Source organism: Ochotona curzoniae, unplaced genomic scaffold (assembly GCF_017591425.1).
Source record: "Ochotona curzoniae isolate NIBS_2020 unplaced genomic scaffold, NIBS_Ocur_1.0 scaffold_4701, whole genome shotgun sequence".
Taxonomy (NCBI): Eukaryota; Metazoa; Chordata; class Mammalia; order Lagomorpha; family Ochotonidae; genus Ochotona; species Ochotona curzoniae.
Window position 1 is genome coordinate 14,605,018 of NW_024467122.1, and position 12,159 is coordinate 14,617,176.

Sequence of the window (12,159 nt, forward strand, 5' to 3'; positions counted from 1 at the left end):
TGATCATGATCAAATTGTCTCCCAGTCATGTGGACTGGAAAAACAGGAAAGTACCCTGGATCTTTGCTAAATCGGCAGAACAGAGTGTCTATGCTATTTTACCATGTTCTCTGAAGACAAATTTATTGTAAAGTATGAACTTTCCTTATCGGCGAGTCTAACTTTATAGATTCGTGTTTCTGGATACTGTTCTTCATGGTGATACAGAATGCTTACTTTCACCAGAAAAGAATAAGGAGTGTTTCCACTTACCCATTTGCCAAGCAAATATTACAGTAGGTAAAAGTGTTGCACTAGGCAGATCAGAGCTTTAGTTCCAATGCTTTCTTTTTCTGTGGCTTGGGCAAACCGCCTGAATGAAGTCTACATGTCTCGATTTCCTCACAATGTGTCCTGAAGCTTAGGACCAGACCAGTTAGGTCCCAATGCTCAATTTGTGTACTGAGTCTGCAGAGTTTGTGGCTAAGGCAAGGTCAAACCAGATGTGATGCCCATGGAGAGAAGGGGCTTCAGGACTCGGGAAAGCTGCATATGTCTTCTCATGCTGTCCTTTAAGCACCGGTCACCCCTCCCATCTTGACCCTGGCTGTTATAGTTTTCATGCCTCCTAGTTGTAGATTCATGGATTTATTGGGTATTGCATGAGATAAAGCATTGGCTCCTGAGTCCTCTTGTGAGGGACTAAAGACAATTTCATAGAATTATTTGCTGAGTGGGGGCATTGCAGCACAAAAAACATGTACTTGTTAAGGCATGAATATGCATTTATGATTAGGGAGCATCTTCATAAAACATTCATGGCCATTTCCTATGTTTTTCTGGAAAGATAAATTCAGTCACAGTCGGATTTTTTTTTTCATTCAGTTGCTTATTGTAATGCATTCTTCTGCCTGGGTGAAATAATGATATAGTTAATGTTTTTTTCTGTTTTGCAAAGATGTTATTGGATCCACAAATATACTCTGGTCTTTCGAGGAGACAAAGGCTCTGAGGATTTTATTCTTTACATTACAGAGATAAAGGGAAATGATTACCTGATTTTATTTTTGTTTTCTACTTAAGAATTCCACAGAAAGCAGTAACACTAGTGGAGGTTTAGGAAGCATAGGCTGTTGTCTTGCTGTAGAGCCTGCTGGTCCTGTCTGAAGGGCTCCAGTTTGTCCTTCCAGATCCAGTTACTGCCCTCCTCCACTCTCCTGAGTGTCCTGGGAGGCTCTGCTTAACGGCTGGATCTGCCAGTCTATTAGCCTGGGCTTCTCTAACACCATTCCATAGGCTGTACATGGACTGTGCACCATGACATGTAGTTCTCAGAGTTCCGGGTGCTGTGAAATCCTGATCATGCTCTCAAGCTGATGCAGTGGGTGCTGAGGACTCCCAGGTTTTGAAAAGCTGTCTCCTTGTGGTCTCTTCACCCACCCATTCAGGGGAGGGAGAGAGAGAGAGAGAGCGAGTTTTTTTTTCTTTTTAGGGGGACATTAGTTCTATCATGAGGACTGTACTGTCATGACTTTTACTAAACTCAGACTTCCCCAAAGAACCCCCTACAAACAGCATCATGCTTGCAGATAGGGCTTTCAATAGATGAGGGGGAGCAGGAGGAATGCTCAGGCCAGAGCACCCAGACCATGTTAACAGAAGACACTGGTAGAAGTGCTGGAGGGGAGTGCATCAGCTTCCTGCTCCAGGAGGTACCTATTGGGCCGCATCTCCTGGTAAGCATCCCCTACTTTCTCAGTGCACGCGCCTCCTTTTTCCCCTTTGGAGTGATAGTAGTTATGTTTTGCGAACTCTCTTTTCTCCTAAAAATCTGGCTTCTGTCCCACCCTTTTGGAAATAATCTCTCACTAAATGCTCTTCCCATGCTCATGCTAGAGTGCAGTGTAGTGCTTTAATTTTAAGAAACGTGATTTGTTTGTTTATTTGAAAGGCAGAGCAACACGGAAGGAGACAGAGAGGAAGGAGGGATGGAGAAAGTGAGAGTGAAGAAAGGAGCTGGGAACTCCATCTACATGGATGGCAATTCCCGGGCTCACTGGCGGGAAGCGGAATCAGTGGAGTGCCTGGGATTCATACTGACATACTGATATGGGATGCAGCCCTCTAAGCAGCATTTTAACTAAATGCTACCCACTGTGATGTAATGATTGGATTCAGTGTCTCAAGATCTGAGGACCAAAGATCACATAGGAACCTTCTCACAGCATTAATACCTGTTCATTGTACTAGATGTTACTTGTTGTAGTAGTTCCTTCTTGACTGACTCAGAGGAAATGGACACTGAAATGATTTGGCTCAGGAGTTACAAACTTCCTTCAGTTAAAACTAAATTTCTGGGCCCAGTGCAGTAGCCTAATGACTAAATTTCTTGCCTTGCAACCACTGGATCTCATATGGGTACTGGTTCATGTCCTGGCTGCTCCACTTCCCTTCCAGATCTTTGCTTGTGGCCTGGGAAAGCAGTGGAGGATGGCCCAAGGTCTAGGGACACTAAACCCACAGTAGAGACCCAGAGAAAGCTCCTGGCTTTGGATCAGCTCAGCTCTACAATGGCCACTTGGGGGTGAACTAGTAGATGCAGGATCTTTCTCTTTCTTTCCTTCTCTTTGTAAATCTGCCTTTCCAATAAAAGAATAAATCTTTTAAAAAATACAGTTCCTTCTACTTTTGTTTTTAAGAATCATCTTTACATGGTGAGGTGTGATAACATTTCACATTTTAATGGGATAAATTTCCGTGTATTTAATGAGAAGAAATTTGGCAGTTTCTAATAAGGGACATGTCTGTGGTTTGGTTGTGTCCCCAGAGGTTAAAAGTCAGCTTTTTATGGCTGTAACCAACATCTAACAGGGGCTACTCAGAAAGGAAATTTTTCTTGTCTCCTGGGTTTGGAGGTTCAAAGTTGGAAATCAGGTAGCCTGGGGTCTGGTGAGTGTGGGGGAGGGCTCAGCACCCATGGAGAGAGGATCCCACAATGGGCTATGGACAGAGAGACTGGGAGCTATTGGCTAAGACTCAGGTATATGTATTCAACAAGAGATACTTTCTGAGGACAGACTCCCAGTGACTAAGGCTATCCCACAAGCCCAACTCCTAAACACCATTATAACCCTGAGTTTCCACTCTTTCCTAGCAGCGCCACCCTGCACTCTTTTACACATGAGTTTTGGGGAACAGGGAAACTTTTATCCAACCTATAGCAGTGAAGATGTTAGAAGGTTGATTTTATTGTTCCCATGTGGGAGGTGGTAGAACCTTTAGGAAGTGGGACCTAGTGTGAAATAGCTAGGTCACTGGGGCCACTGGCCTCATTGGACTCCAAGAGGACTGTTCCAGAAGAGACTGGCCCACCTGGCCTGCTGGCTTCCCATCCCACCATTTTCTCTTTCCTTCTTGCATGTGCTCTTGCTGTGATGCCGTCTGTCATGTTGTGACCCAACCACTGGGCTGTTTGCCAGAACCAGTGTCATGCTGTTGGGACTTTCAGCTTCTAAAACCTGAGTTAAATAGATACCTCTTCTTTATAAAAAGCCCCACACCAAGTAATACTACAGCAACAGAAAATGGACTGATACTAGCTTCATGTTTAAATTGTGCGGCTAGTAATTCTACTTCTAGCGATTTATCCTAAGGAAATAATTGGAATTTTAATGAGAGATACATGCACACACAGCCCAATCATGTTGTTATTTATAATAATGGACAATGACATAAATGGAGTCATGTAATATTTTCCCTTTTTGTGGCTGGCTTGTTTCACTTAGGTTAATGGTCTTGACGTTCATTCATAAGGTGGTATCTGAAAAGATTTCCTTTGTTTCCAAGCTTGAGTGAGAGTTCTCTGAAATGAAAGCTGTAAAAGACAGCTTACCGTGATTGGATTTGCGAACCTGGATGTGGAGCCATAAGTGAGAAAAGAGACTCTTTTGACTCTTCCCAGATGAAGCTGCATCCGCCTAATGAAGACGGAGCTCTGCAAGGGCACCTTCCAAGGCCCTGGAGAGGATCTAGAAATGGGCGGCTCTCTCACATTCCCCCTCGTTGCAGGAGATGTTGGAATGACTCTTAAGAGTCTTCAGATCCAGGCAAGGAGAAGTTGAAATGGAATGCATTTGGTTTTGATCGAACTAATTATTATTATTATTATTTTTACATATATGTCCGGCTTCTTGTTTTTCTCAAACTGTGTCTTTCTCCTGCTACAATGATTTGTGTTAAGATTTCTGCTAATGATAAGATTCACAGTAGATGCACCAACGCACCTCCCTCATGGACTTCCTTGATCCATCCCTGTGCAAGTCACACTTCTGTTCTCTGCATTGCCACAGATCTTCATTGACAGGTCTCCCTTGACTTGAAGCCCTCATTGGCTAGCTATTACATTTTTTGTGTGTTCCTCACTCTCCTTTTTTTAAAAAAAGATCTATTTTATATTTTTGAAAGGCAGAGTGACAGAGAGGAAAGAGATGAGAGAGACAGATAGAACTTTTCACCCACTGGTCGATTCCTCAAATTACCACACTGGCCAGGGGTTGGTTAGCCTAAAGCCAGGAGCCTAAAACTCCATCCTGGCCTCCTACATGGGTGACAGGGACCCAAGGACTTGGATCATCATCTACAGCTTTTATAAGTGTTTGAGAGAGGGTAGGATTAGAAGTGGAGCAGCTGAGACTTGAACTGGCATTCCAATATAAGATGCCAACTTTGCAAGTGACAACTAAATTTGTTGTGCTTTAATGCCTTCCTCTTACATTCCTTTTGAAAAATCATTCTCTCTGGTTATATTTTATTTATTTCAGAGGCAGAGTGGGAATAAGTTAGGCAGGTAGGCATAAAAATGTTTTCCATCTGTTAGTTCACTCCTCAAATGCCCGCAACAGCTATGGCCTGTCCTGTCCAAAGTAATGTGCTAAGCACTCAAGCCAAGACTCCCAAGTGGGTGGCAGGAACCAAATCATTTGAGCCATCACGGCTGCCTCCCAGGATCTACATCAGTAAAAAGGAGGAATCAGGAACTGAAGAGGATGTGGGATTCCACTGTCTTAACTCCTAGGCTAAACATCCACCCCATGGTTATACTTTTAAGCAGCACCTTCCTGTTCCAACTGTAAATGCCCTTAAGGCAGACATCCAATCCTCTTGTGATTTTCACCCTCTTCTGATACTTTGCTGCATGCTTTACACAGTGGTTTAAAATTATCAAATCCTTTTCAAATGAATACATATATTTTTTTCACATCCAAGGAGAAATTATTAGTAGGGAAGAAAGTATTATAATATCCAATTGTTTTTGAAGTTTCAAGTACTTAGTGAAGGTGACTATTATTTATCTAGTGCTATGTCACCACTCATCCTAAAGTGTGAGCTTAAGCCATGGTTATTATCTCACTGTCTTATGGGTCAGGAACACAGGCAGGGCTTACTGGGGTCCTTTTGCTCTGGATCTTTCCCAAAGTTTCCATCCCCCTAAAAGCTCAGTCACAGAGGAGTCTAACGTGGTTGCAGGAATGATCCAGTTCCTTGCAGTCTCTTGGACTGAGATCTCAGTTGCTCAGGACCTACTGATCTGAGGATTCCTCTGGTCTCTTGCAACCAGGTTGTTTACTTCATCAACACAAGAAAGCCAGAGTGTCATGTGCAAAGGAAAATCCAAAGCAAAAGCCATAATCTTTTATAACTCAAACCCGGAGATGAACTCCATAAATTTTGCTGTGTTGTGTTCATTTTAAGTAAACCGCTAGGTCCATGCCATGCTCAAGGGAATGAGATATCACCCTTGTGTGTACCAGAGGTCCAAGATTGTTGCAAGGCTTGTGGAAGGCTGCCTTTGGGGCAGAGTACTGTGTGTTTGTATATTGTATATTAGGAGTTGTGTTATGGAGCGATAGCTTCCAGGAGTGAGAATACAGAAGAGCAGTGAAAGACAGAGTGGGAGAGTTTGAGGGTGAGTCCTTCCAAATGTTGAATATCAAGCTAAGGAACCCAGACTTTATGGAAAGGCAATGTGGAGCCATAGATGTATCTACACAGGGATGGTCCAGTTAGAGCTGTGCTTTCAAAGGCCAAATGGTCTGGAGGGAAGACAGACTGAAGATGGGGAAATTCATTCCTCAGCAAACACAGTAATTTGAGGGGAAAAAATGAGCAAGAATATTAACACAGGGGCTATGAGGAGGAACAATTCCAGAAATGGTGTGAAAGACCACTGATGGAACTTGGCAAATGCAAGAATTGAGAGGACCCAGAGGAACTGAAACTAACCTGTCAACTCTTATTATTGAGTGGTTTGTATGGTAATGGTGTGGAAAGAGAAATGAGAACACTGGGCAAATCAGACCTAGGGGGAAGATGACAAATTTGGGTGGAAAATTCATGCAGTGTCCCCACTGGCAATTAAAGAGTGAAGGGTGCATTTCATGGCATTTCTGCAACCTGCATGCAGAGAATAGGCGGCTGTTGTTTTCAGTACAAGAGCTGTTGGACCAACTCCAAGGGCCATTTGTGCAGAAGCAGGCATGGTGCTTAGTTGTGGTGATTGATGGAGTGGCTTGGGGGGGGTGAATTTCATTTATTTTTAACTTTATTTTTATTGGGAAGGCAAATCAGATTTTATGAAGAGGGGAAGAGACAGAGAAAGATCTTCCATCTGCTGGTTCACTCCCCAAGTGGCTGCAATAACCAGAGTTGAGCTGATCTGAAGCCAGGAGTCAGGAGCTTCTTCTGGGTCCCACATGAATGCAGGATCTCAAGGCTTTGGGCCATTCTCTACTGCTTTCCCAGGCCACAAGCAGGAAGATGGCTAGGAAGTGGAGCAGCTGGGACATGAACCAGTGCCCATAAAGGGTCCTGGCACATGCAAGATGAAGATCTAGCCTTTGAGCTCTTGCAGCAGGCCCATCTATTTTCTTAAAAGCCTGTTTTTTTAATAGGATGTGATTGAACTTCCCTATCTGGATGTTTATTCAACATTTTTTTTCCTGTTCATAGCATTCTTCATAATACTCCTATTTCTTATTGCATGCTTAAAGGATTAAAAGACCAGAATCACACAAAGTTGTACAGGGTTCACATTAGTGCAACCCCTGTTGTAGTAAGGAATGCTGATGCAAGCGTGGGTGACAGAGCCCCACAGTTCTCTGGGCCATTTCTCCACGCTCTTCTGCAGGCTGAACCTAGGGTCACAGACGGCTTCAGTGCATGGCAGTGGAAGGCTTCCCTTGGGCCTCAGGGTGACAGCACCCTTCCTGCACACTTTTTGGCCACAGCCAGCTTGAAATCTGCTTTCTGCTGCTTCACACAACTATTTTGCTCTTTTGGAGAATGACAGCTTTGCTCAATGATAGCCGAAGGATATGTCTCCCGTTAATGGAGTGCGACAGCCTAACACCGGTTGAGAGTTGCTTCTGCTCGGGTCCGTCTCTCCGTCTCCCTCCCTCACTGTAGGCCTCTGCCAGAGCAGCGTCTTCCTGCAGTCATCCCCTGTGCCTTATTAGTTTCTCCCTCTACTGAAATCCTAGCTGCATTTCAAGATCTGGTCTGATAGTCATTGACAAAATTCTACCCCTGGGGGTCCCCTGCTCTGAACAATTCCGGCATCTTCAGTCTGCGTAGTTCTTTCAGCATTTGTATGTTAAAACCTGTGTGCACACACCCCTGCTTCCCTGAGGAAGGAAGCGGATGAAGGGGGGCTGGCTTGCGGGGCACCCAAACATGCTAAAGACACAGAACACGTTTTTGGGCTCTGCAACCAAGTGGGTGACTAGAGTTCACTACAGCCTCTTATATATTCATTGAAGGCCTGGAAGAGCAGAGCTCGGAGAATTCAAACAAAACAAACTGATCAGGAGATAAAGTGCTAATTACCACAATTTGGTCGGCACATGCTGTGGAAATGTCTTGAAATAATCACACTGTACTCCATAAATTGTTGTGTACAATTATTGTGTGTTCACCCAGAATAAATACAGCCTTTGTAGAATTTTAAAAAATGAACATTTTAAAATTTGAAGCTTGTTAGAGCGCCACACACATGTAAAATATTATACTTCAATCATAGGACCTCACAATTATGTACATAGAGGTGCTCAGAGATCTGGGTCCAGGGGCATTTGTAACCTGTTCAAAATGGTATGTTTCCTTCCATGAGGCGTCAAGAAAACAATTGTTCAAAAGCAGCCAGTTGTGTAACATAACCAGAAAGTGCCCGGTAGGGGATCTTAAGCCAGAGGGAATTTGTTGTTATTCTTGTTGCATAATGATGTTTTGTTCCCAAGATCCTCTCCGGGGGCTCTGTGCACCTTGGCGTTCTAAGGTAGATTTGCTGAATCTCCATGGTCTGACACGCTCCTGCTGCCTGGAGAGCTTGCTGTTTTCTAGCCGAACAGTCCCCAGTTTCCAACCTCGGGATCTCCAGCCACGCTTGGGCAGAGCTGACTACCACCAGACAAGAAGTGGTTCTGAGCAAACTTGGGCACCACAACAGATTACTTGTATATATTTAATAATTTAGTGGACAGCACAATATGCTTCTGTGAGCTTTAAAAGAACAAAAGTCAAAAAGAATTCATGGAAGTGATTTATGGGAACCATTTTATCTTATACAATTATATCCATTATCTGCGGTTTCAACCAAACCCTTCCATGTCTGAATTTTTTCATCATGTGATGATGCAGCCCAATGTGTTTGTGGATTACTAGGTATTGTTAGTGAGAAGACTCTGTTGGGGCTAGTGATGTGATGGTGGCATAGTAGGCTAAACCTCCACCTATGGCACCAGCATCCCATAGGGTCACCAGTTCATGTCCCAGCTATTTCACTTCCAATGCAGCTTCCTGTTTATGACCTGAAAAGGCAGTGAAAATGGCTATAGTTCCTGGGTCCCTGCAACCACATGGTAGATACAGAAGAAACTCTGGCTCCTGGTTTCGGATCAGTTCAGCTCTGGCCATTGTGGCCATTTGGGGAGTGAACCAGCAAATAGAAAAGCTCTCTCTCTCTCTCTCCTCTCTGTCTTCCTTCCCACTGTCCTTTCACATAATAGTACTAATGATGATGATGATGATAATAGTAATAACAATAAAAGAGTATTCTCTTTCTGTTGGTATTGAAATTCCTTACGAACAGGCTGTGCTCCGAGCTTTTTCTTCATGTGGGCTTTTTCATCCTATGCATTAGAATTGTGTAGGAGTTTTTAAAAGTCCCACCCTCTTCCTAGACCAGTTAAATCAAAATATCTGGCATTGGGTGTGAAACTTGGGTATTCTTCTTAAGATGTTTCTATTTTATTTGGAAAGTCAAGGTTACAGCGATAGAGGCAGAGAGAGAAAGGGAGATTCAGTCCCCAAATGCCTGTAATGGTCAGAGCTGGCCTATTTGAAAGCTTGGATCCAGGAGCCTCTTCCAGGTCTCCCATGTGGGTGCAGGGTCCCAAGGACTAGGACCATCTTCCACTGCTTTCCCAGGTCATAAGCAGAGAGGTGGATCAAAAATAGAGCACCCAGGATTAGAACTGGCACTCATTTGGATGCTAATACCACAGATAGAGGATTAGTCTATTACGCCACCACATCAGCCCCATTGGGCATGCTTATCTAAGAGCTCTCAAAGGACGCAAATTTCATCAAGAGGTGAGAACCTGTTAACTTGTGAGCTTGCTGTGATTTCAGCTGAAACTACTGGAAAATGCCTGCCTGGAGGCAAACAGCAACACTTTTATAATTGCACCTATATTTCATATCTATAGAAATCATAGGATAAGAAACTTGGGAGAGGAGATAATGAGAATAGCTGGGGATTCATTGTAGAGTTCCTCCCCCCTAAGCATAAATGTAGATGCAGGTTATCCCTGGAAAGGCTGGCTGAGACTCATGTCTCATGGAAATCACTCACACAGGCAGGGAGGTAGCGTAAGTGGACTTCAACACGTTTGTGGAAAGGGGAATTTAAGTTATCTATGTTGGTCCCTAAGTCTTTGGAATTTTTGCTTTGTCTTTTCGTAATATACACCTCCCATGAACTAGTTGGAGAGTTGTATGCACAACTTCCAACTTCTTTGTACAATAAAATAAGTACATTTTCCACAAATGTTTGAAGTATCCCTGTGTTGCAGTTGGCTGCTAAACAAGTTGCTTGATGTTTTCCCTCTCTGCCAAAAATCAGTGGGTGGAGGAAGGGACTTTCAGTGACTGTATTTTAAACAACGTCTTTCACAAGTATCACCCAGTTGAGGGCTTCTATTGAGCACTATTTTGGGCATCTCACTTCAACTCTTTCAACTTTTCATTGGATACTTGAGTGGACAACTGTCTTATATTTTCTTCAGGATGCTAAGTCCTTTTGACTTCCGTGTTTATGAACAACAGGAGAAATATTTGATGAGGATAGAAAATAACTTCCCCGAGAGAAAAATCAATAATTACTTTGTTGTTACTGAAGTACTCTGAAGCCTGTTGAAATCTATTTCATTGCCTGGTGAATTGATCTGTTCTAAGAAGCTGCTTCTCAAGGGTAGGTAGGGAGTGCCAGATCCCTGATAGTTGCTTGGAGACTCCTTTAAAAGAAATATATCCCATAATAGAACAGACTCAATTTATCCTATATATTTGTTACACTAGCACTTAAATCCCACACTTTGTTCATTACTCAAGCCTTACGTGGCTTTTAAAAAGATTTGCTTATTTGGAATGGGGGGGGGGGGTGCAGACATCTTTGCTTACTCCCTAAATGGCCGTGATGATTGGGGCTGGATCAGGCCAAGCCAGGGACTCCATCTGCTTCTTCCATGTGGTGACAGGAGCATACCTTTGTTTGGGCCACCTTCTTCTGCCTTCCCAGGCACATTAGTAGAGACTTAGATCCAAAGAGAGCAGCCATCTGTCAAACAGGCACTCATACGGGATCTGGTGTCAAAGGTGCACCAAAACACTTAAAACACTTAAAACACTGGATCCTGTACACACCATTGACGTTTAAAGAAGACACCGTTATCTAACCCTAGAGTGTCAGGAGACACTTAAGCAGCAGGATGATGGACTTGAAGCTGTTTTTGAAGGACTATACTATTATAATAATGTAGGGGAAATCAGCTGGTAGAGTGGGGTTGGGGAGTGTGGAGGGGAAATCCCTGAGCCTGTGGAGCTGCATGTATCATGAAGAAAAAGAGTTAAAAAACTGAAGATTAAAAAAAAATGACAGCTTTTATCTTGGAATGCCCCCGAATTCCCTAACACCTCTTGTTCCCAAGGCATTCTCCTTTCCTGTAAGTGGCACCTCCACCCTTTCAGTTGCTCAGGCCTGGCCCAGCCCATATGTGTGCCCCCTTCCCCAGTCTTCTGCAAGTGTGGTTAGTTCTATCACCAAGCTGTGTTTCAGAGCTGAGCTTTCCTACCAGCTGCACTTCCCTACCCTGGCCCACATTCTCTTTTCTCCCCTTGATTATTGCCGTACCCTCCCAATCAACCTTCCTCCCTCTGCTGTTTCCCGAGTCTATTTGTTCATAAAATACATCATAGATTATTATGAACAATAGTCACCCCAATTGTGCTGCAGAATGCAAGAAGTTATTCCTCTTTCTCATGTGATTTTGTACGTGTTCTCCAACCTGCTTCCTCCCCTCCACATCCAGGTAACTCAGGCTTCTGACCTACTTGACAAACTTCTGTTAAATGTGAAAACAGAATTCTGGATTCCAAGGATAATATTTTGTTTAACTGATTAAAAATCTTCTAGTTAAGATGATTAATTCCAGTAGGCTGGCAAAACCATTGAAGTAAATTAAAATAATCCTTGAAGCTTCCACAAGCTTTTGCTTGTTGTTAAGATATTGTTCATCCTTTTTCCTGAGTCTAGGGAATACAATATCAGATCACATGAAAATCCTACAGGGATGAGAAAATTCTCAGAAAGCACAAGGAAACAGACAGACAGTGGTAAGTGAGGTTATAACTATTTTTTATTGTTTCATGTCTGTTTTAAGACATTTTCATTAAGAAAATACTTATTTTTCATTTGCCTGAAAGCAGAGGAGCAGAGAGACAGGTACAGATTCAGAGAGACCTTTTTTCCTCTGGTTCACTCCCAATATGCCAAAAGTGGCCAGGCTCAGGCAGGTCAAAGCCAGATGCTGAGAATTCAGCTCTGATCCGTCACATGGATGGCAG

The 12,159-nt window shown here is 43.3% G+C and overlaps 1 protein-coding gene across 1 annotated transcript in view; it reads left to right on the top strand.

Moving 5' to 3' along the window:
- The window catches only part of SLC35F4 (solute carrier family 35 member F4), a 214,273-nt gene that overhangs the window by 40,523 nt on the left and 161,591 nt on the right, over positions 1-12,159 (top strand). The window lies entirely within an intron of this gene.